Here is a 23,857-nt window from a genome sequence, read left to right as displayed (position 1 = left end):
GAACAGCGATGTGACCTCGGGGGAGGTCAGTATGATAGCACTGATGCTGAGGATAGGACTTGAGCCATACCATGCTTTAAAATAAAATAAAGCCTAAACTGGGCATGAAGGTGCTACTGCCCATTCTGCCACTGGCAGGGGGGTTCTGCTTTAGGAGCTGCCCCTCTCCCATGGCACAGAGGGCATCTGCCACCCAGAGAAAAGTCTCCTCCTCACAGTGACATCAGCAAGCAGGCACAGGAACAGATTTTAAAATTTGCAAACACAAGTGTTTTTAACAGAAACCTGACTCCAGGATTTTAAACAGTCTACCGGCCAAAGGATTAGTCAGAAAAATTATCTGGCAAATAATCTGCAACAATAAGCAAAAGCAGAGCATATAACCATCTGTTCACAGATGTCTCCTAAAACAGAAATAAGGAGCCTTCAAATTAAAGTCTTCACTTTGTATCTAATTGTTGATAACGAAGCCATCGTACTCAAAACGCTCCTATACCTACATTAGCAACAAAAAAGGAAGCAGGTAGAAATCAGAACCCCAAATCTTAGTTGTAATGTGAAGTGTGTTAGTTGAGCTGTCACTTGAATGGGCCATGTGGCTCAACCCAAGCACATGCTCAGCTTCAGAGGCTGCTGCTCCAAGTGCCACATTCCCCATCATACTAAAAAGCAGCTGGAGCCTGTAGGTCCCTACGTGCATGAGCCCCTCCAGGATTAGCGCACCGTTGGGCACATCTGGGCAGGGGACAGTGACCCACCTGGCCTGTGCACTGGCAGAGCACAAGCTCCATTTCTAACTGCCCCACAGATGTGACTGTAGAGCAACACAGTCACAGCAGTAAAATGAAGCGGAAGAGATCTGCGCTCTGTTTAATTAAATATAGTCTGGGAAGTCTTTGCTTTTGTTAAACACTGCCTCAAAAGAACAGAGCTGAGTAATCCACCAATGGGGAAAAACATACTCTTTAGATACAAGGTGTTATTATTATAGGCTTAATATCAAAATGGTTTGTTCATTTTATAATATTAGACTGGAGCAAATGCTCCCAGCCTTGGCAAGGCTCAGAGATACTGCAGATCTACATTACACACCTACATAAGCACTGGAGGTTCACTGGGAGAGCAGTCTCCCGTCTGGAGAGGTAAGGCATTGATTTGCACCAGGTTTCCATGGCACAGCAAAACTGGTTAGACAGATTACAGAAGAGCATGCATGTTGTAATAGGCGCCAAGAGGGACGGGAGCCAGCACTACAGCAAGGCCAGTGAAATCAGTGGCAGGAATCAATCTCATTGCCGGGGCCAGCAGCATTACAGATGGGTGGTTGCAGGAACTCCTGGCATGGACAGTGCGAGCACAGGCCGTCAGGGACATGCTCTGCAGGTGTCCTGAATACTGAGGGCACCTTGACCTGCACCATATGTTTGACACTGAACTTACACCCTACTTAACCTCAGGCTACTGCTTCCTCGCTTTCCCCTTCTGCAAAACAGAGATGATCACATATAAACACCTAGGTAAAAGGCTTTGGAGCAGCGGGTTAAGCAGCATTACTGCTACTGAGTCTGCCCTTGGGGAATACAAGCCTCAGCAAGCAGCCAGGGATCCCTCGGTGCTGTTGCAGCACTCAGGGGCTGGCAAGGCATTGCTGCCACCAGCGCCCGCTCGCCTCCCCGCAGGCACAGCCAGCCCCAGGCTGACTCCCATCTCAAACACCCAAGCCATTACAAATAATAATTGAAACAATCTGAGACTTCCTGAGAAACCATGACATTCAAGACTCTTTCTGAGCATTCAGTGAAGAAGAATCTCTCACTTCTCAAGTTGAAAAACAAACCCCTTCTCTTTTATTTGCTAATTAAATGCGTTCATTGTATTCAGATCTCATTTTTTTGTGCATAATGTTTTGCCCATCTGTTTGATTAAAAAAAGAACCCAACCACCCAGCTTCATTAAGCTAATTAGATGCATTCAGCCATTGGTTAATATTCTGAAGTACTTTACAATTATTCTCCCCAGTTATTAAATCTCCTCTGAGGATTTTTATTTTCTGTGCTACACTCTTTATTAGCCAGCACCCAAGTCAAACTGCATTTGCCTACTCTTTACCCACATGCAAACCTCCCACCAACTCCTTCAATGGTTTGTGATGCAAGACACACAGATAAATTCATGCCTGGATCTGACACAGTTCAGTTCACCCGGACCTCACAACACAGCATCTTCCTCCCTCTGTGCAACAGGGGATTCAACACTGCCTGCCCAGGCACTGTTGGAGGATGCCACAGTGTTAAAAAGAGCACCACAAATTGTTTCCTGGGGAGCTGTGTCCAGCTGAAGACCGTAGGATTATTTATCTTTCTGGGATTTCTCTGTTCCATATTTACTCCCCATATGAACTTTTAAAGGGAAAAATGGTCTTAGAAAGGCTCAGGACCACCGTCCAAGGTGCACCACCCTAGAGGATGAAAACTAACACCAGCTGAACTGGTGTAGCAATGGCATGGCCACGTGGCATCCCACAAGTTAGTCTTGATGGCAGTCCTGTGAAGAAGGCTTCTAGGGTGTCTTCTTAGGGTTCAGGTTTCTGTACTAAGTTGTGGTCAGGCAAGCTCCCTGCATCCTACGCCTCCAACATGCCAGTCTCTCCAAGCTCTCTGCTCCATCACAGAGAGCATGCAGCAGCCCTGATACTTGGTCTCCACGCATCTCAGCATTGCTGTCCCACAGCTCCTCCAAAATGATCCAAGCTTCGACCAGCATTGCGCCTCCAGCAGCCCAGCCCTGAACCAGAGTAGTCCCTGCTCAGCCTTCAGAAACAGTCACAAGACAAGGATCCTTCAAGCCCAAGCATCGTGGTCAGGCAAAGGGAAAAATTTGCACTAGAAGGGTGGCAGGAAAGAGACTGAGGATGAGAGAAGCAGCATTAAGTCACCTTGTCCTGGTATGAGCAGAATTAATGACTCTGAAGCCCCTCACCCTTACCTCACCATAACATCTTCCCCCTCTACCCAGCCATCCGTTTCCACAAAAACTTGTAACAAATCTTTAAAGCCTTAACCACTGCAAGACACCTGAGTCCAGGACAAAGGCTCCAAAAGCTGATAGGTGGCAGGGTGGGAGACAGGACCGACAGAAATACACAGCAGATGTCTGGCTTGTATTTCACACAGGGTCTGGTTTCAGAAGGAAACCAGATTAAATAATTTATTTTTTTTACAGCAAGCTCTGATTTACATGGTTCTAGTCCCATCTCCCATCTTGAGAAGGAGCTGCATGAGATAACGATGAAACTCTGCACACATATGCATTATGGACTCGTGACTGCTCTTCCTTCCTGAACCAGCACTAAGTTTGAGATGTAGGTGAAGAGCTTCTAGAAAACAAGCCAGCAGATCCTTTTTTATAGGAAAAATCATACTGAGTCAGGTCACATATCTACCTTGCCCTGATTTGTCTCCAACATGGGCCAGTACTGGATGCTTGGAGGGGTGCTTGTCTAGAAATGAAAAGCTAAAAAACAGTAACGACAATCAGGAGTTTAGTTTGTCCTCTTGACAGAACCTCCCAGCTTCAAGTAGTCACTCCGAGAGCCCTGACAGAACATCTCCAAATTAATCTACCACCATTTTGAAGCTATTTATTTTTTCAGCCTCTACACCACTGTAGGGAATTGAGTTCTGCGATGTGACAAGTGCCACACAGAAAGCGCTATTGTGCCATACCTGCTGGCCACACAGGGGAGGTCAGGCACCCCAACACCCATCTCACATGGTATTAGAAAGGATAAACCCCCACACACACACATTCACTGCCCCATGGTAGACCCCATGGGTCTGCAAGAAGCCAACACAAATACTCTGTGCAGTGTTACAGAGCAAGAAGGGAGAGCAGAGGAAGAAACTGTCCTCTTCTATTTGCTTCTGCAATCCCAGCTCAGCCTCTATTATTTGGATTTAGAGAAAACAGACAGTATTCATTCTCTTGGTATAAAAGGTGGTTACACTTGCAAGAAATCACTTGCTGGTAATTTAACTGAAGGAGGAAGAAATTTAGAGGTTGATGCAGCTGTGATTTGACATGGGCTGACCTTGAGCCTGAGGAGAACCTTAATGACATTTCCTTCAGGCCATCCTGTTCTCCTTGGTTCACACTGTAATTAGCTTTCCCTTTTTGACATCCAGGCAGAGAGCCTAGACCAGCACTTGAAAATGTGGCCAGGTTATTACAACTTTTCAATAGCCTGGCAACAGCACCAATTAATAGAGAGCTCACTGCCCCACTGTGCTTCATGCTGTAAGGCACACTGAAAGGCAAGCTCTGGCTCAAAGTGCTTATAATCAAAGTGGGCATTAAAAAGACAGCTTAAGTAGTTATCCCCAAAGGCCAGTGCATTTAAGTGGATGCTCAACTCCCTTGAAAGTCTAGCCCCAAATGGCACCTGCATAAACAAGCCTACTATGTCTGTTTAGGGAACAGCAGCAAGGAAAACCCTACCAAGTGACACAGGGCTATCATTTGAGGTGACATTTGTCAAAATGCTCATACAGTATAACAGCATCTGTGACATACTGATGACTGACTACCACTTAGTAGATGAATCACACTCCCAGATTAAAAAAAAAATAATAAAAAATGACACTTTGCTCTTTCCTTAATGCTTCCTTTCATTTGTCTTCCAGTTTTAGAGCCTTCCAAATTCAAGGTTTCAGCCGTTTCTCTGTGATCCCAAGGTATTTCTGTATGTCATTTATAAATGACAAAGTGAAAGTCACCCAGTTACAGGCCTCCATGAGGTCCTGAAGGCACCTAAATACCATGCTCTGGCTGCAAAGAGCTCTTAATTTGGCTCTGTGAAACTTACCCAGGGAGCACAATAGAGCACTCTGGAAAGCTGTGGGCAAGGTGGGACAGTGAGCTCCCCACCACCCCTTCGTGGGTGCTCAGCTTTTGTGAAATCTTATTCCAGCTAGACTGAACAGCCAACAGCTCTGCAGACCTCCAGAGAAGGGAGGGATGTAGGCTCAGGCCTCACTCCTGACAAGCTCTGCCCCCCCCCAAGCACATGGCCTTCGCCTGGGGAGGTAGTGAAAACCAAAGGGAGAGCACTGAGGGCTGAGTCTGAGGTCCTGGGAAACACAGAACAAGCTGCTCTTCTGCATCTCCCCTCCCCCATCACCAGCAGTACTTCTTTATCTTAGCCTTAAAGAGAAGTTACAATTGCCAATGACTAATTCAGGCTGTTCCTAAAGTACCACCAAGGAGGAGATGAGCTCTGCTGCGCTTCCCACCGGCCATGCAGGAACCAAGGGCCAAACAGGGCTGGAAAACTAATGCCCCTGTCAGTCAAACTCAAGAGCAACTCTGGCTTCCAGCCAGGGGTGGCTCCAGATGTGCTCTGTGTCCTGCATCTTGGGCTTTGGCTGCTTTACACGCTGCTTTCCTCACATCCACAGCAGGGACAATGATCTTGTCCCTGTGCCAAAAGAGCCACAGGTCCCAACAGGAAAAACACAAGGCTGCAGACTTCTGAAGGGACAAATCCAGCACTCACTTCCCTGAATTCCCTTTATTCAGGCTGAATCCATCTCCTAACACTAATTCTAACCACCTTCCCAGCATACCAGTCCAGGGAAACTGGTCAGTACCCATGGGAGTGGGAAGCACCATCCCACCCACCCAGTGTTTGGGAAGAAAGCAGCAGCCTCACAGGGAAAGCTGCCCCCCAATAACCCAAACAGTGCAACGAGGTGGTGGCTGGTCCCACCTCCCTACCACCTGCTGAACAGGGCAACCCAGGTGGTCTGTGCCAAAGCTGGTAACAGCAACAGCAGCCCTACAGCATTACATGAATCATGGATTTATATCCTCCAGTGAAACCACTCCCCCCACCAACCCCAAAATCCCTTCAGTGGTTTCTGCTTGAAATCAGCCAATGCACCGGCCAGCCCAGAGGACAGGAGGATGCTACTGCCTGGGAGAGACCTGCAGCAGTACACAAACACACTGCAGAAGGGACAACTACCCTTCAACTTGCTCCCCTCACTCCCAGGCTTCCTTCTTGTTTCCCTTAAGATGATGTCTGCAGCTAAATGAACACATTACAGCAGAAATTTTATTCTTAATTTGTCCCTTGGGTGTTTTGCTGACCCTACTAAGAACTATATTTAAACGTGCAATTTCCTGGCTAGGCTCATTTGCAGTCCCTTCCCCCCTGGCTGCCTGTGCAAGTCTGGCCCAGAATCCAATTAGCTACTACCACCCTTTAAATCAAAGGAATTAAAAAAAACTCAAACAAGAAAAATAAAATTAAGGATTTTAATTACATCATTCTTATTATATGTCTAAATACAATTCCCATGCTCTCTGGGAGGTGGGCTTGAAAGGCTAGAAAAGCAACAAATTTCCAAGCAGACAAAATTGTAGCCAGAGCAAACAGTTTGACAGGAGAGAGACTCTGCCCACCCTAATCATCAGAACATGTTTGGTCCAATACACTGCAGAGCCGGACACAGGACCTGCCTGGCACCCAGGGAAGGAGCAGCTGCTCCCCAGAATCTGGGAGAGGTGTGCCAAGCCCAAGAGCTTCCAGATTCATACATGGAGCAGCTGCAGTCCATCTGGTTTTAACGCAAGGAACTTCCTTTCATCCACATCATGCCCAGATGCCTGGGAGGTGTTATGACCACAGTTTTTGAAGGAGTCTAAAGTAAAGTGACCCAAAGCTCACAGACACTTTGGGTATCCCTTCTATTCGGATCACAGCTTGAGGCAGTTTTGGTATGGGGAGTGGGATGAAGAACAGCAAGGCTGTGGTTTATGCTTGGTCAGACAGCTATCTCCCACAGACAAGCTCGGAAAACACCTCACTCTGTTTCTAAGTGACCCAGCAATCAGAGGACTGGTTTGCCTCTGGTATTTTGCTGGTGTCACACTTACTCCTTGAGCAGTTTCAGCTGGTCACAGTGACAGCACTGCAACAGCTGTGCTGTGTTCCCAACAGCCCCAGCGTTGCACAGGAACAAGGCAAGGATGGGTGGATTCCTAAGGCCATATAGTCCAGACCTTCACCATGACAGAGGGCTGTTTCACTCCTTTCCCTGTCACATCCTTTAATGCTCCAGCTTTTGCAGGTCAGGTTCCCAACTGAGCGTTGCTGTGGCTCTTCAGACTTAAGAGTGACCTTGAGGCACCTTCAGAGTGCCTCCCGGGCAGGTTTCTCCATGCCCTCTCCAGCTCAGCAGCCTGTGCTCCAGCTTTGGCTTCCCGCCTGCCTCCAGGAGCTGCTCAGCTGATCCTCACAAAGCCTTTGGCTCTGGTGAATCTCCACAGGCCTGTCTAGCCAGAGGACAGGGCTGTGCAGGGCTGGAAGATCCAGGCCCTGTGAGGTTGGAAGCCATCTGGAGAGCAGACATGCCATTTGCCTCGGAGCTGGCTGACTTCAAGTGCCTCAGCCTGGACGCTGGAGTTCCCAACTGCCAGCACTGCTCAGCCTGGGAGATACCAGGGCTGCAGAAAGGTTCAGAGGAGGTCAAGGACTTTGGAATAGCCAAGTTGCTGCTGGAAATGGTGTTTCTCAATGTCAGCAAGTAAGGATGGCTGGGATGGCTTTGCTCCAAGGTATTAACTGTCCCAGGTACAAGCAAGCTGCCTTCAGCTGCTGGCAGGAGCTCCATCCATCCTGAACAGTGCAGTCACCTGTACCTGTTCTGGAAAACACAGGGGCTTCACTCAGACCTCCTGCCCCTCAGGAGCCACACCTGCCACCAAATCAGGGAACTGCAGAAATCCCACAGATGAACCAAAAAAACTCTTTTATGAGAGCATTAGACAGCTCAGCCTCCTGGGGAGTGGAGCAGGAAGGGGCTCACCTTGAGTCGGAGGCTTCTTGCCAAGCAAGTAGAACAAGAACTGCAGAGGCACTGAGTGATCCACAGGTCATGACAGTGGAACAGACAGCTTCGAAGAGGCTCAAATCAGTACACTGGCATGGTGGGACAGGGATGCTCTACAGGCAGGAGCACTGCCAAAATAAATGTATTAAGCACAATGATGAAATACCTTTCTTCATTGACTCCTCAATCCCACACCCATCCTTTAGAGGGGAACAGATACACATGGACAGAGCTGTCAGACACTTTTGTAGAAAGCCATCAGCTAGGAAGAGCAATTCCCCAGGAGATGAACAACTCTGAGCCACTTTCCTCTTCTCTTGCATGCAGCTACACTGACAACTTGCAAAGATGCTCTGCAGAGCTCCCTAACACGCTAGAAACCAGTTTGCTGATGAAGTGTCAGCACATTTCTAGGTTAAAAGTTGGAGCATGGGAGGAGAGAGGGAAGGAAGGAGACTGATTGTCTTAGACAAAGAGACTGCAATGGATTTCACAGCAGAAGAATGTTTCAGGCCAAGGAAATATTCATATTCATACCTAAAGAGCATGGAATATTAAAGACTCTGGAAGGTTTCCTTTCCTCCACAAGATTGTAGTGGAATAAGACTCTCAGGACTTTGCAGTAACCACAACACACCCTCGATGAATCCAGGTGGTTTTATCCAGCTCACAGCAAAAACTCATGAAGACCTTGGCACTGCAGCCATGCCATAAGCAGGAGGCTGGTGCACCCACTGCGAGCGGCAAGGAAGGGCAAGTAGGCTCAGCCCGGGAGCAGCGAGGACCAGAGACCTCTCTGGGAATGAAGGGAAGGGGCTTCCCCAGGGAAGCTGAGCAGGCACTGAACCAAAGGCAGCCCAGCAACACGCTACTTGAGTCAAACCAGAGACATTCCTTCAGCTAACAAACAGCCCTCTGGCCTTGCATCCCCAGAGCATCTGCAGACCTTTGACTCAGATCTAGAGGCTTATTTTCCACTGCTGTGGCATTTCGTATGCAGTTATCACCTGTGCCTGATGCTGTACAGAGAAAACACTGGTCCCTGCTATGAAGTTTATGCTCTTAACACAAGAAACAATGAGGCAAACAGACAGATGTTGGGGAGAGGATGGGGAAAGCCGTACTGGTTTTGCTTGTTTGTTCATTTGGTGGCTGGGAGGATGTGCCACAGAAGAACTGATTCCCACAGGTGGGGCATAATCTTACATTGCCCTTTTGCATCTGTGAATCATTCTGGATGGCAGACAGATACAGTGGCATTTGGGTGGAGCACAGACACTTTCTGGCTCCTTGGGAACAGCAAACTGAAAATTAACAAAAAATGCCAGTTCCATTCTGCAGCCCGACTTAAATCAATCTGGCCTTAAGGAATGGACTCCCAGCAATTTCTATGAATAAACCATGACTTTTTACTATTGCTTCAAGGCAAGTTACAGGCACTGCCCACATCAATACTGTATGAGAAAGGAAAAAGCAGAAGCCTGATTAGAGTATGGAAACATGCTGGAAGAGATGTCTGATCTCTCTAATATGTAACTGCACAGTAGTAACATGGCCTGATTTGCCTGCTGAGATCACTGAAGTTCATGACTACTACTACAGGACAAAGGCAGGCAAAGCCTACATCGCACCCTTGAATGGAATGACCTGACAGCACTGTAGAGGAAGCTACAAGCCCTCTCAAGTTTGCATAAAACCCTTCCTTCTGCCTCTTTCCTCAGATGTTCACACTTCCCCAGCCTTTCCTCTGCCAGTGCTGTGCACATTAGAGAAGCTGAGCCAGAGGACCTTGTTCTCATCGTGCCAACAGCTCAGACTCTGCACACACAGTAACCCCATGTCCCAGCCCTGAGGCAGCAGCACGTTTCTGTTCCCGCTGCATTCAACAAGGGTTGGCCTGACAAACTGCACTCGGACATCTTCCACTTCTCCAGGCCCATCTCTCAGCCTGGGGATGAGGTGCTGACACAGCAAGGCAAAATAAAACTCATCTCAGGTCTGTTTTACACTTCACCTCACAGAGCTGGGAGCCACAGATATCATTAACCTTTGTTAGTCAAGCTACCTGACAGCTATAGAAGGGTCAGTCTGGACTTCAGCATTAAAGCATCTCATCAGTAAGAGGTCAGAGGATGAATCTGCTGTCCTCATGCTGCCACTTGAAGCAGGCACACCATTAGCACAAGCAGACCCAAACCCTTGGTTCCAGCACATATAATATCACAGAACAGCACTGCCCAGACAGCATTACCAGAAGCAGGTGTTAGGAAGTGCCAAAATTAAGACTTGACTTGTCCAAGTGGCTGGCTTATGCATGTGTACTGCAATAATTTGTCACAGGAACACTGCATCAGGTCCTGCTGCCCTTCAAATATCTTGATTTCTTTGGCACAGGGCTACTGCCTTCTATAGTGCCAGTATCCAAACCCAGTTCTCTCTCCTTCCCTCCCAGTTTTTTCACGCTGAAGACAGGGAGGGAAGCTCTGAAGCAGAATACATTTTTCCAAGGCAGCACTCAAGTCCCTTGAGGGGCAAAATCCATCCTTTTCCTTTCATGTTACCATCAATCACTTTCCACATGCTGCAGCAAGGAAGCCTTCTTCCCTACAGAGCTGTGGTTGATCCTCAGATCACAGCCATCCCAGGCTCCTAATAAGGAGGCAGCTCACACACCTTCCAGCTTCTTGTCCGCTAACAGGCAAGGCCCCATGTGCTGGGGTTGATGAGGGGAAGGGAGGGTCTGGTAGCAGACACCCAGCATGAAGCAACAGCTACAGATCCTCTTCTAGCATGGGTCCCTTTGAGCATCCCAATTTCTCTCTGAGAGCCCACATCAAAGCTGCAGGTCAGACTAAGACCACCAGCTGCATCGAATGCATGAAGAGGTCCAGAGGCAGAAAAAACCCTCCAGTGATGCCTGTGTGTTGCCAGTACCGTGGTGTGGAAGCACAAAGGCAGGAGGTAGTTGAGAGTAACTTGACAGAGCTGGATGCAGCAGCAGAACAGCATGGGAGCTGGTAATTAGAGCCAGCCTCAGGTAGGTATGCATGCACACAGTACTCGGCAAAGCCACCCTGGCACATTTTTTTTCCTGCTGCTGCCTGATTCCTTCAGCTTTATCTACTGTGTATGTGACAGCCTGCAACTGTGGGCTTCATGAGGCTGTGCCCATGCTACTTGTATATTAAAAAAATCCTATTCTCACCAGCTTGTTTGCTGTTTTAGGACTCGCTTCTATTCTGTAGAATAAAAACTTGAACTACTGCCTAGAGTGGGAGGGGGGGAAGAAGAGACTGTACACCCATGATAAAGTCTCTCATGACTACAAGGGATCAACAGTAAAATAACCTTTGAGTTAATGTATGCCATGCAAAGGGCAGGCAAAACCAAGACAAACTATGGGGTGACTTGTCCAAGCTTTGCTGCACTCACAGGACTGCAAGATAAAATTGTGCATAATCTCCAGAAAGGGACAGCTGAGAAACACAAGCCACGGGAAGGAGGACAGCAGCATCTGAGCACTGCCCCAGCACAGTACCGAACTGTCAAATGCAGGCACTAAAGTCCAGGTCAGCACACTATGACGATCTCACACCCCTTGGTACAACTGATTCACACCTTCACCACAGGCAGCAGCAGTCACAAGTGTGACACTAACACATCCTCAGAAGGTGTTATTCAGCCTGGGCTTCCACAGCACTTCTTCATTCCTCCTTTTCCCACCCCAGCTGAGCCCTTCATGCCTGCTCCTAGTTTAACACCAATGTTAAGCACTCAATGTTTGGGTCTATCTGTGAATTGGAGCTCCAGGTTACCAAGGAAATCTGTAGCCAGAGGAAACAACTGAATGAGTCCTCTTCGTGTTAATTTAACACCCTACATACCAAATCATCCTCTTCCACTTCAAAGCCTTGTGCCCTGTAGGACTTGCTTCTAGGTAGCATGCTTAGAGTTCAACAGCCATACCAGAAATCCTGTGTAAAGTGAGAATACCAGAGATTTTTTTTTTTTTCCTCTGAACTTGAAGAAAATGTTATCTGCACGGCTGTGCAAAGTCAGGAGTCTTGCCCTGCAGAGTTTCCTCATGGGAACACGGACCTAACATACACCCAAAATGTGTCAGTAATGCTTTGTCCTCACAAGGTCACACAATTATGGAGGCACTTGGCTGAGAAAAACAATCAGCACACCCCAGAAACATTCATGGGATACTGCACAGGAACTGCAGGTGTCAGGGAGCTGCTCTCTTCCTCCCACCTTGGCACACAGCTCTGTGTTCCTGATGGCTCCGTACAGGTCCCTCTGCCCCATCTCTGCTCTGCAGCAAGGACTTCCACCAAAACCCCAGGCTCTGCTGCCAGCTGGTCTCAGTGGAAACTACTCAAGACAGGGAATTGCAGAAGGTAGCAGAAAAGTGAGGTAATGAATTTGGCTCCACTGACCTCAGGGGAGCAGCTGCCACTCAGCACCAGTATCAGCAGAAATGAAGGCTGCACTCCCATGACTTTCCTTCTTGTTCAAGACATCCACATGGCTGCTCTGCAGGGGTGCAGGAAAAAGGAGAAGGCTGCCGAGATCCCTAGCGCTGAGGGATATGGTGTAGTTGAGAATGGTCAGTGTTAGGTTAATAGTTGGACTAGATGATCTTCAAGATCTTTTCCAACCTAGATGATTCTGTGATCTCAAAAAGACACATATTGGAGTGCTGCTCCAGCAGACAGTGGCACATCACAGCCTCGCTGTTTACACTCACACCAGAATAATTAGAGCAGTCACTGTTAACTAGCTAACAACTTCACCATAAACTCTCTGAACAATACTGAAGAATTAATCACAACATTTCACAGCCTTCCCTGAACACAGTCACTAATTTGCAGAAACACTGAAACCACCCCAGAGACAAACAGGCTAAATTAATCCCACATGGCTTCTGGCAAAAAGAACAACTATTTCAGAGGTACTCCCCCTAAAATAATGCCTGCCCAGGGCAGCAACCCAAAAGAAATAAATCCTCCACAAGCCACACCTTTATCCACAAGGCATGACTCAGCTCATGTGCTGGGTACCATCAAGAAATAAAATACAAGGGTTCATATTCAGCCAGGTTCACTCCCTAAACTAGCAGGTTCCTGGGCTAAGAAGCTCCCAGCTGCCGTAGGACAGCCTCCCCTTTCAGCCGCAAGCCTCAGCCCACAGAGAAGCTGTGTCCTCAAGAGGTTTTGACCTTTCAGGAGAACTTCCCCATCCAGAGACACCAGCACATGAAAGCAATAAAAAAAAATTCTCCAATGTCATGTACTTGACACTTTTGACAAATATTTATGCTTCTCCGTTTCTGTCCATATCACTTATGCCAAAAATAAAACTGAAAACTGCGATGGAACAGGAAAACGTTTCTAAAGACTTAATCCAGTAGGAAAAGTGACCAACAAATCCAGACTGCAAATTCCTAAGCAAGTTAGAACTGCAAGTTATGCAGTGCTTGATTGCACCCCATCATTAACGAAGTCTATAAAATGACTGTATTTATATAGGGTACAGGGAAAAAATAGACTGGAAAGCAACACAGTAGCTGGAAACTAGGAAAATAGGAAAGGTTGAGTCAGATTTCCAGATGGATTTTTTGATAGGCCTGATGTTTGATTCCGGAAAAAAATGCTATACTTGCTAATTCACAGCAGCCCTTGAAGTAAGGCACAAGCCCTCCCTAGGAACTGATAGGATACCTCCCTGCTTCACCACATCTCTGGTTTCATCTCTTCTCCCCTGTGCCTGTCACCAGGTGCCACTTCTCACCCAGACCAACACCAAGGGCCCCCACCTGTAGGACAGGCAGCTCTGGGCCTGAGGCACACTACACTTGCTGGGGCAGGGCTGCCACTGCCGACCAGGGGCTGAGCAGCTCCATTTCATGACAGTTCTGCAAGTCTCATGCAGATGTCCCTACCTGAGCATGTTTTTTCTTCTGTGATTAAAGCTCAATCCTTCAAGCCATCACCTGTGGCCAGCTACACAAGCCTGAGAGACATCTGAGTTTCTGAAAAGCTGGAAACATGCACATATGCTTGCACCTCACCCACCACCACCAATCAGCAGCCACCCTCCCACACATCCATGAAGTCACTGCAGATTCTTCCCACCATTATCTTTGCAATTAGGATCCTACCCCAATTTATCAATTATCAGGATTTCTTCTCTTTAGAAAATTTCAGACATTTTTCTCCAACCATGCTAAGCTTAACCACTGTCTTAATTAAAACATGCTTGACTACATGATATTATTTGATATCATTCATTTACCTGCTGTACCCAATGCTTTGATGCTTTATCACAAACATCACTAACCTACCTTCAGATCCGCCACGATGACTGTTATGTCAACAATTGCTTCTGTACACTTCAATCATCCCCACTGCTTTTACCGCCAGCTACCCACATTCATTTCTTCAATCACATATTTTCTGATGACTATGTCACCTCCCTGCATGTTGGATGCTTGCTTCTCAAAGCAAGTGGCATCCTCTGCCAAAAAATAAAGGACCGAAGATCAGACAAGAAGATGAGAAGAAACCACAAAGAGAAAGTCATAAGAGGCAGAATTTTGATAAGGGTTACTGTATACTTACTTTTCCCCGGATATGCCTGCTTTCCTACATTTTAAGGCACAAGCCAGTAACATTTTATCTCATACCAACTTTATACTTGGCTTTTACTTTGACAGCTCCGGCCTTGCTTTCTTCCAAAAGACGAAGGGGTAACTTGCCCCCTCACTAGTTCTCAGGAAAGGGACAGGCTCTGCTTCCTGTCTTCAACTGCCAAACTTCAGCAGCAGTGGCTGGGCTGAGTAGCAGCATCTGCCAGAGGCTGTGAAGGAAGAAATGTCCCACCGGTGCAAGTTAGAGGTGGGTAGAAACCCACCCAGAAGCCTTGTCTGCCCACCCTCCTTCACACTCAGGTGTCAGGAGAGCTCCTACTACAGCCTGATGCTGCCCAGAGCTGGGCTCTGCTGCTGACCTCACACAAACCCTTTTCCCTCCACCTTTCGCCTCCTTACGGTGCCTAACACTGTGCTCAGCATCCACACAGAGCCCTGAGGCCAAGTGTGCTCTCCCACACAAGCAGAGCCTGCCTCTCCCTACACCCAGTGTTTGTCAGTGCTTTGAGCTGCTGAACAGACCCATCGACACTCCATCTGCACTCCGGGCAGTCATGGGTACACTCTCTCCAGGCACCTCCCCAAGGCAGAGTAATTGTGCATATTGATTTCAGATGTTATCAAACAAACTGCCTTCCACAACTCCAGCACAGACAAAATCCTCACACTGAGCTCGCCACCAACACACATCCTTTCCCCTCCACTAGCCTGGCATGCTCCGATTTGCATCAGATTTATCCTCTCTGCCCCTCAGCCAGGCAGGTACATCCTCTGGAGACCCAAACCACCTTGCTAATAGTCTGCAGAAGCCATCCAGCATCCCCAGCCTTTTCCTGAAGCCTCTTACAAGAGAAGTTTCTCCTTCCCTGCTCCCAGTTAGCAATGACACTGTAAAGGCTCTTCTAAGGTCAGTACTGACACTTAACAGAAGACTTGGTCTTTCCACAGTGCAAGAGAGGCTGGTACAAACGCCTGGATTAATACACCCTTCAGTAACTTCAGGGAACAGACACCAGCAAGAAGAGACATTGTACTCTGGCAAGCAGACCCTTGGCTGAAGTACAGAGTGACATGCTCAGCATAGTGCCACCTCTTCAAACCCAGCCAAGGTCTAAACCACGTAAGCACTCATGGTGACCGCTACCTAAACAGTGCTGCTTCCTCCAGCACACAGGACACTGCTGCCCTGTCCTTCCAAATACCTCCTCTGCTGCAGGCTGATGAGATTCCCACTGTAACCACTCCACAAGAGCTGTAAGGGAAGAGAAATCCCACAATCCCTTCCCGGCAAAAGGAAGCTGGGCTTTGAAGGTCTGGTTAGTGCAACAACAATTAATTGTATCAGTCAAAGACATTTAGGGCTTAATGAACACCCTAATTAAGTGCACACAGGCTTTGAAAGCCACAGAAGTAAAGCACCAACATGCTGTGTGAATCAGTGGGGCACCTTGCCACTCTCCGGGGCAGCGCTGGGACAGGCGAGGTCCCCTTCCAGCTCCGCTCAAGGCTGGACGAGCCACCCTGCCCACCCTCTCCAGGCCAGGAGCTGCCCTGGGAGCGTACACACCCACACAGACCCCACTCCAAGCATGCCAGCTCCAATCCACAAGGCATATCCCAAAAGCAAGAAGAAATAGCTGGAGACAGCTCCAGACTGAAGGGCACTTCATACCAGTGAACGCAGCTTGCCTCAAAAAAGAAAACTATCAGGATGCAGTGGCCCAGCACCTACCAGCCTTCCTACCGTAGCAAACAATAACATGCCTGAACTCCTCGCTGGAATGATAAGAGGCTGGTGCTTGCACTCCTGGTTGCTAAGATCTGGCCTTCTCCAGGCAAAAGTCAAGGCAGCAAGCCTAGGAAAGCAATTTATTGCTGTGCTTGGAGATTAATCCTATTCACACCACACACCCCAGCCCGAGCACGGGGTGCAGCCCAGCAAGCTGTGCCATGCGCAGGGACATGCTGGAGCACTGCCCCAGCACGCTGGCTTTGGTTTTTCTCTTCAAGCAACTGAGATAACGGCTCTCCGTTTGCCTTATCCAGTTTCAAAAGCAACACTTCAAAGCCATCCCATGTCAAACGCCAGAACAAATTGAAGCTGCCAGAGATGCCTCACAGGGAGGAAATTAACACCTTATGGGAAGCGGCGCTCTAAGTTTAACTTGGAACCCCAGACTATTGTAAATAGAAAAGCAACACCTTCCTATTAAACAAAACATTTTCCATTAAGTTACAACTACAACAGAATGGTAATTTTAGCTTCATCAGAGCAGCTGAAGAAAGTGATATCCCTGCAGGATCAGCAGTTTTCCTCGTGCAAGGCACACAGGCCTTTGAGAGCCGCAGTTTATTTTCCCTCCGAGCCAAGGAAAGCAGAGAGGAGATGAAACCCGCTTCACGCCAGCCTGGCTGTAAGGTGAGTGCTCTGAGACACTGCCAGGGCAGGGCAGCTCAGACCACAGCACTGATCCATGCGAAAACCCGAACTCCGAGGAGCTCGGACTGATCCCCAAGGACAGCACGGTGGATTAGGAAGGAGTGACAAACCCGCACGGAGCTCACCACACTTCTTACCTTCTCCTCTGCCCCCTCTCTCCGTCGAGAAAAGAGAAAGAGAGACGACTGGTGTGATGGGTAAACTGCTCAAAATCCCAGTTTTCAGAAGGATTTTTTTCTTCCCATTTATTCTTGGGCTTGGTAGAAGCAACAGCTCTGGAGCTGCGGCTGCCCGGCACCACGGCGCATCCCCAGCCCCGCTGCGGCGGCGGAGCGCAGCTCCCGCAGCCCGGAGGATGAGGCGGCTGCCCGGGAGAAGCCCACCCGCACCGGCGACCTGCCCTCAGCCGGCGCACGCTCCGACACCCGGAGCTCCCACCCGCGTCCCCTCCACAGCCGCCGGGTCTCTGTGCCAACCCGCGTGGGTCCCCCCGCGCTGCACCGCCACAGGGGCCGCCGCCCCGGGCAGGGCTGACGGCGGGCGACCCGCGGGGGCGGGCGGCGCGGCCTAGGCGGCCCCTCAGCCGGGGCGCGGCCCCTCACCCCGCCCGGCCGGCGGCGCAGCCCCCGCTGAGGGGACGGCCCGCGCGGGAGCCCCGCGGAGGGGAGGCGCCGGCCCCGCCCCGCCCCGCGCGCTCACCTGCGCCCGCCGCCGCGCGGCTCCAACGTGCCCCTGTTTGCGGCGCGCGGCCAAACTCCCCGGCCCGCGCCCTACCCGCGCGCGCCGCCCCCGCGCGGCCACCGCCCGCCCCCCATTGGCCGCGCGGGGCTGAGCCCCCCCGGGGGTAAAGAACCGCCGCCCCGCGCGGGCGCTCCCATTGGCTGGCGGCGGCCGCGCCCCCCGCGGCACGCGCCCGTGCCGGAGCATCGGCCCCGTGTTCTCCCCGGTACCGTCCCCGTGTTCTCCCCTCGGCACCGTCCCCGCGTTCAGCCCCCCGGTACCGTCCCCGTGTTCTCCCCCCCGGTACTGTCCCCGTGTTCTCCCCTCGGCACCGTCCCCGCGTTCAGCCCCCCGGTACCGTCCCCGTGTTCTCCCCCCGGTACCGTCCCCGCGTTCTCCCCCCCGGTACCATCCCCGCGTCCTCCTCTGTCCCCGTGTTCTTCCCCCCCCGGCATCGTCCCCGTGTTCACCCCCCGGTACCGTCCTCGTGTTCTTCCCCCCCCCCCCCGGTACCGTCCCCGTGTTCTCCCCCCCAGCATCGTCCCCGTGTTCTCCCCCATGCCTTGTGTTCACCCCCCGGTACCGTCCCGGCGTTCTCCCCCCCGCCCGGTACCATCCTGGTGTTCTCCCCCGGGCAGGGTGCCCTTGTTCCCCGGGGTGCTGGCAGGGGGACCCTGCTCGCCCTCCACGTGGTGGAGTGTCCCCCCCCCGGCTCCATCTCTAGATTAAAACAATCAACCCCGGTCACATGCACAAGCGTTTCCTGAACTCTTCCAGCAATGGTGAGAAATGCTGCACGTCAACGAATTCCACTGCCATCGCTCAAGGAATCCCTACAAGCAAATGCCCTCTATGTTTCGTGACTCATGTTTTGGCTTTTATTTTTCCCCTGCTCTCTTTTACCCACTTGGCTCACGCTTGACCGTGCCCCCGGGTCGAGGGGTTCCCACCGCAGCCCTGCGCCCCGCTGTGTTTCCTGTGGGATTCCCGAGGATGTTGGGTTTGTGACAAGCGGCTTGCGGCCGGTCTCTGCTGTGACCCGGCTCGAGGGGAGCTTGGCTTTAGCCAGAGAGCAAGACTTGGATTAAACCTACATCCTGACTCAACCCACTGCTGAGTGCTGCCCCTTCCCGCTGGGACAAGCAGCGGGTAGAAATGCCTGCGCCTACTTCCAGTGGGTCTCAAATAATCCTCTGCTTTGCAAAGACATTAATTTCTTACCATGGGTTGCATCTCTCAAAACAACTCAACTTATTAATAATGCAGCTTGTGGTTTACTACCAACTTTGTTTCTGATCCCTAAAAACCTTGCTCAGGTTGTCACTGTGTTTAGAGAAGTATTAAAATGTAATTAAGAGACAGTAATGATTAAAACAGCCCAGTCATCTTGCAAGCCTTGCAAAGACCATGAACTTTTTCACTTACTCATGCTGTGGGTATGTGTCTTACACTCAGACGTACCCCGCTGCAGTTTACCATGTGCATCCAAGTCTTACGCTTCCTGCAAGAATGTGCTTTGTCACCCTGGCTGGTCACAGGCAGCTGAGCAATTCTCTACAGATGAACAGGTTTATCCAGGGCTGATGCCCTTTCGCTTCCACCTAAAGTCTGCGTCCATTCTGTTTGCCAATCTTCAGTCAAAAATACTTTGAACTGAAATGTTTTGAATTTTGCTTGAAACCTTTAAGACCTTGTTTGCCTACTGTTAATCTTTAAATTGGCTAATAATGTAATGGATCAATCTATATGAACACAGCATACTCTGTCCCGTTATTTATTTTGCAAGGAGGAAAACAAAAAATAAAGCGTTTTTTTTCTTTAACCACCAAGATAAACATCCAGTACTTGCAAGGTTCTAAACTTGACTATTGTTGTTACATTCGGTGAAATGACCCCTGTTAGAAAGCTAGAAAGGATTGTTCTTTCAGCTCGTCACAGAGAAAATCCAGTGGAAAAGATTTGCCATGAACAGGAGGCACTGGGGCAGCGAAGGGCTCTTGGAGCGGGTGAGCAGCAGCGTGATGTGACCCAGCGGGAGGGTGGCAGAGCCTGCCATATTTTAGAGTCACCAACAAACATGTTTTCTACTTTTCACTATTGGCAATTTGTCAGTTAGTCTCCTTCAACGTATTTTATTCATAATTCTGACAGTGTTTCCATGGTTTCATGTCTTGAACTATTATTTGGTCCAGTTTTGTATGTCAGGTATACACAAGTCCTTCCTGTGGCAGCCAGAGCAAAGAAACCAAAACAATAATATAAATGATGCATTGAGGGCCCACGGTTTCTCAAGGAGGATGGTTGGGACAGCGGTTCTCCACCCTTGGATAAAGCACCAGCAGCTAGAAATACTTTTTAATTTCTATTTCCATGCAGAATGCCTTTCTGACAGAAATAAGAAGGCAAGAAAATGCTCGGGTTTATTTTCAACACCAAAGCCTGGCACAAAAGGTTTCCAGCATATCATGTTGCCCAGGTTTTCTGGGTTTTCCCTTCCAGCCCACGTTTGGTGTCTGCTCAAGGTAGTGGAGCTTCATTTGGCTAAAAACCAGGGCAATTTGGAGCAGGGGTTTGGCTGGTCTTTCTCTAGCAGTGCCCTGGTTCCTTTGCACGTCCAAAGAAGGGCAGCAAAGCTGATGAAGGGTCTAGAGCACAAGTCTTACAAGGAGGGGCTGAAGGAACTGGGGTTGTTTAGGCTGGAGGACAGGAGGCTCAGGAGAGATCTTATCGCTCACTACAGCTACCTGAAAGGAGGTTGTAGCGAGGTGGGGGTCGGTCTCTTCTCCCAAGTAACAAGCAATAGGACAAGAGGAAATGGCCTCAAATCACACCAAGGAAGGTTTAGATTGGATATTAAGAAAAACGTCTTCACCGAAAGGTTTGTCAAGCATTGGAGCAGGCTGCCCAGGGAAGTGGTTGAGTCGCCATCCCTGGAGGTGTTTAAAAGATGTGTAGACGTGGTGCTTAGGAACATGGATTAGTGGTGGACTTGGCAGTGCTAGGTTAACGGTTGGACTCCATGATCTTAAAGGCTTTTTCCAACTTCAATGATTCTATGATGTTAACAGGACAGCAGACAGCCTCGCCACCTCGAGTTCATGCTTCCAAAGCTATTGCCTTCTTCCAGCAGCTCTGGATCTTAGCTAATGATCACCACTGAGGTACCATCTCAAGACTGCTCATCTGCAATCGCTGATTAGATATCATCTCAAGACAGTCACCAGCCTCAGCTCCTGGGCTGTCTGTTGGCCATGGTTGACTCTCAGGAAAAGTAAGATGTGTCCATGAGCAAAAGCAAAGCCTCCTCCCAGCCCTGAGCAGGAAAAGTCCCAGCAACTTCCTTCTCAGATGGATGCCTGTGTGTAAGTGCCCAGGACCCAGGAATGTGGCTGTGCCTATGGAGAGACTGTTCTCCTGTGGCTCCAGGGTGTGAGAGGTGCTCTGAAAGACCAGAACATATATAAGATAAAACATTGACCTGTTTCACAGCGGCTTTCAATTCAATCAAGCAGGGCCTTGCTCATAGAGGGACAACTTAGCTTCTCTTGAGCAGCAAGTAAAACTTTCAGCCTCCTGCTCCTCTTGCCGTAACTACTGCTGAGATGTATTTTCAAAGGTTTCAGAAGTCATTTGTGCTGGCTGACATTTGGCTTTGAGAACCCTAGAAGATGCTGACTGTTTGGAAAGTGCTGAGGATTGTCCCCTAAAGACCTCTCTCCTTTAGCACCAGGCATTTTAAATCACCACTGACGTCTGAAGCACGGTTTTAGCACCAGCATCAGGGTTTGGAACTATCCCCTCTGGCAAAGACTGCTAGCACTTGACCTAATGAAATAACCTGGTTAGCCAGTCTCAGTCAGGAGCTGCTATTTCTTCCAGAAGACAAAAAAGAACACTTTTCCTTTTCATAATACACAGGTGATTACACTGCAGAGCAGCAATGACTGGTGCAAAAAGAGTCCCACATAATGCCTCTCTGATGCTTAGACCGTGATGGCTATAACAACGTTAAAATAAGACTTTGGTATTTCTGTTCAATAATGATTGGGTGTAGTTAGTTGGTAACTGTTATTTCCCACGTGTTTTCTGGGTGCAAGGACTGGGAGGGTGTTTATTTAACCTGTCCTTGAGTTACAGTCATGAGAGGTAGACTTTACATTTCCCCAGGCATTTCACAAGTATGTTTAGATAAAAAAAAGAGTTGAAGCCATCATTTCTTTTAAGAACAGCTTGGTCCAGATGTCTTTGTGGTGCCATAAAGCTGAGCAGCATCCGTTCTTGGTACTGGTAGCCAGAGCTCTGTTAACTGGAACAATCCTCATTCTCTGCTGCTGAAGAGCCCGTTGGTTGACTGCGCTGTTGCTATATTAAGAATCCATTTGGACACTTTTGACTTTTACGCTTTCTAAAATAAGGCAATAAAGCAATTAGAAATAGATAACAGAAGGAGGGAGCACTTCACCAAAGAAAGCAAAAGAAAATAACATGGCATAATTAATACAGAGCTGGCAGCAGCGAAAAAGAGCTGTAACAACTGTCCTGTGACCGGGAGCATCACTGCAGGCTGAGCTGCAGATGTCCAGTGCTCGAAGGGCAGAGAGGGTCCTTTTGTCACCCAGAACAATCTGGCCCAACAACACACATCTTTGGGACAGAAGGAAATAAAAACATCCTTGAGAGCTGGGAGGACATAAATGCTCCTGTTGATCCTTCATTCTGTGTCAGCCAGAGGATTCATCCGACTGAAAACATGCTCCGGCATCAAAAGAGAAGGGGAATTAGTGTCACCAGAAAGGCAGGTGCTTTCTTAGGGAAAAATCCAAGAATGTCCTAAGTGGAGGACGGGATTAAAAATAAAAGGGAGTCTGCTGTGCCAGAAAAAGAATGAGTGGAATTAGAGATAGGAGATATTGCACAGGGAAGGAGCTATCTCTTTCTTCAGTGTTATTAATTTTTAATTTGCATTGTTATAGTGTCTGGAAGCACCAGGTAGAAACCAGGGCCTCACTGTGCTGGGAATTGAGTGCAAACATAATGATTAAATGATGCCAGCTCTGCAGAGGTTGAAATATAATTCCTCATCTCTGCAGCACCACTAACCAGCATAATTATTGCCAAATAAGTTTTTCTGCAATTGATCTTCTGGAATTTCCATGCCACTTGATTTCTTTCAGAGTAACCACACCTGAGCACATGAAAAGATCTATTTGTACCAGATCCAACCTGGTAACCGTCACAGATAACAGTAACTGCTCAGAGGCAGAATCTGCTCACCATATTTGCATACACGTTCAGAAGTTATTTGCTTGTGTCTTGGTTTCCCTTTCTGTAAAATGGGAATAGTAACACTGCACTCACGGCTCATTCTCTTCATCTAACACCCATGATCGGTGCCAGAGTCCCCTGTTAGACCCTTAGAGCTTGTTAGTGCTGTTTGTAATGATTAGGGATTATCTGGAGAATATACATCTTTTCTTGTGTGTTTTCTGGCTAAAAGTACTGGAGGTAGTGATTCATTTGCTGAAGGTTCCTTTTCTATTCGTATTTTTCTATTAGCTAAATAATTGTGTAAAAATCAAAACACAATTAAACAATGAGTTTTAAAAAAAAAATCACAACCCAACCCATAACTGCCACAGCATAAATAGGAAGCAACACAGCAAACTGTCATTGCAGGGGTCTTTGCACAACGACCAAATCCCTTTGGGTTTCTGTGACACTTTGACTCGCTGCTCAGACATCAGAGAGCAGCGGGATACACTGGCTGCATTTTTATAGTTTCAGATACAGTCACTTTCTGGCCACAACAGATGCGAAGCACAGGAAATTCTTTCCTGACCTTAAGAGCAAGCTCAGGTCAAACCAAGAGGACAGGAGTATGGGCCTGCGGGTCACCCACACCTCCCCACTGGGACTTGCACTGCAAGGCCTCCGCGCAAGAAGCTCCACTGCGATGCCACTGCAGGGTGCAGCCTCTCTCAGGGAAAACCTGTTGTTATTTCAATTTCTCAGTGTTTCAGATGTGCAGACTTTTAACTGCTGTGTACTATCCTGCATTCTGTAACTTTGCATGAATTTTAGCAAACTGGAGGGCACCGGGAGAAGGGGCTGGGAGCTACAATATTGAAATAGAGCACCTACACCAGC

General features: G+C 48.8%; 1 protein-coding gene across 4 annotated transcripts in view; it reads right to left on the bottom strand.

Annotated features, from left to right (window-relative positions):
• Nucleotides 1–17,821, bottom strand: part of CAMKK1 (calcium/calmodulin dependent protein kinase kinase 1) — a 108,422-nt gene extending 90,601 nt beyond the window's left edge. Inside the window, exon 1 of one of the 4 annotated variants that reach the window (XM_074844806.1) lies at nt 17,690–17,821. The gene's annotated coding sequence lies outside the window, so the exon portion shown is untranslated. Of the gene's footprint in view, nt 1–16,314; nt 16,445–17,127; nt 17,533–17,689 lie in introns of those variants that run through there. The other 3 variants (XM_074844805.1, XM_074844808.1, XM_074844807.1) reach the window with 3 other exon arrangements.
• Between the last annotated feature and the right edge of the window lie 6,036 nt (nt 17,822–23,857).

Source organism: Strix aluco, chromosome 19, assembly GCF_031877795.1.
Source record: "Strix aluco isolate bStrAlu1 chromosome 19, bStrAlu1.hap1, whole genome shotgun sequence".
Lineage (NCBI taxonomy): Eukaryota > Metazoa > Chordata > Aves > Strigiformes > Strigidae > Strix > Strix aluco.
This window is presented reverse-complemented; position numbering and strand designations above follow the sequence as displayed.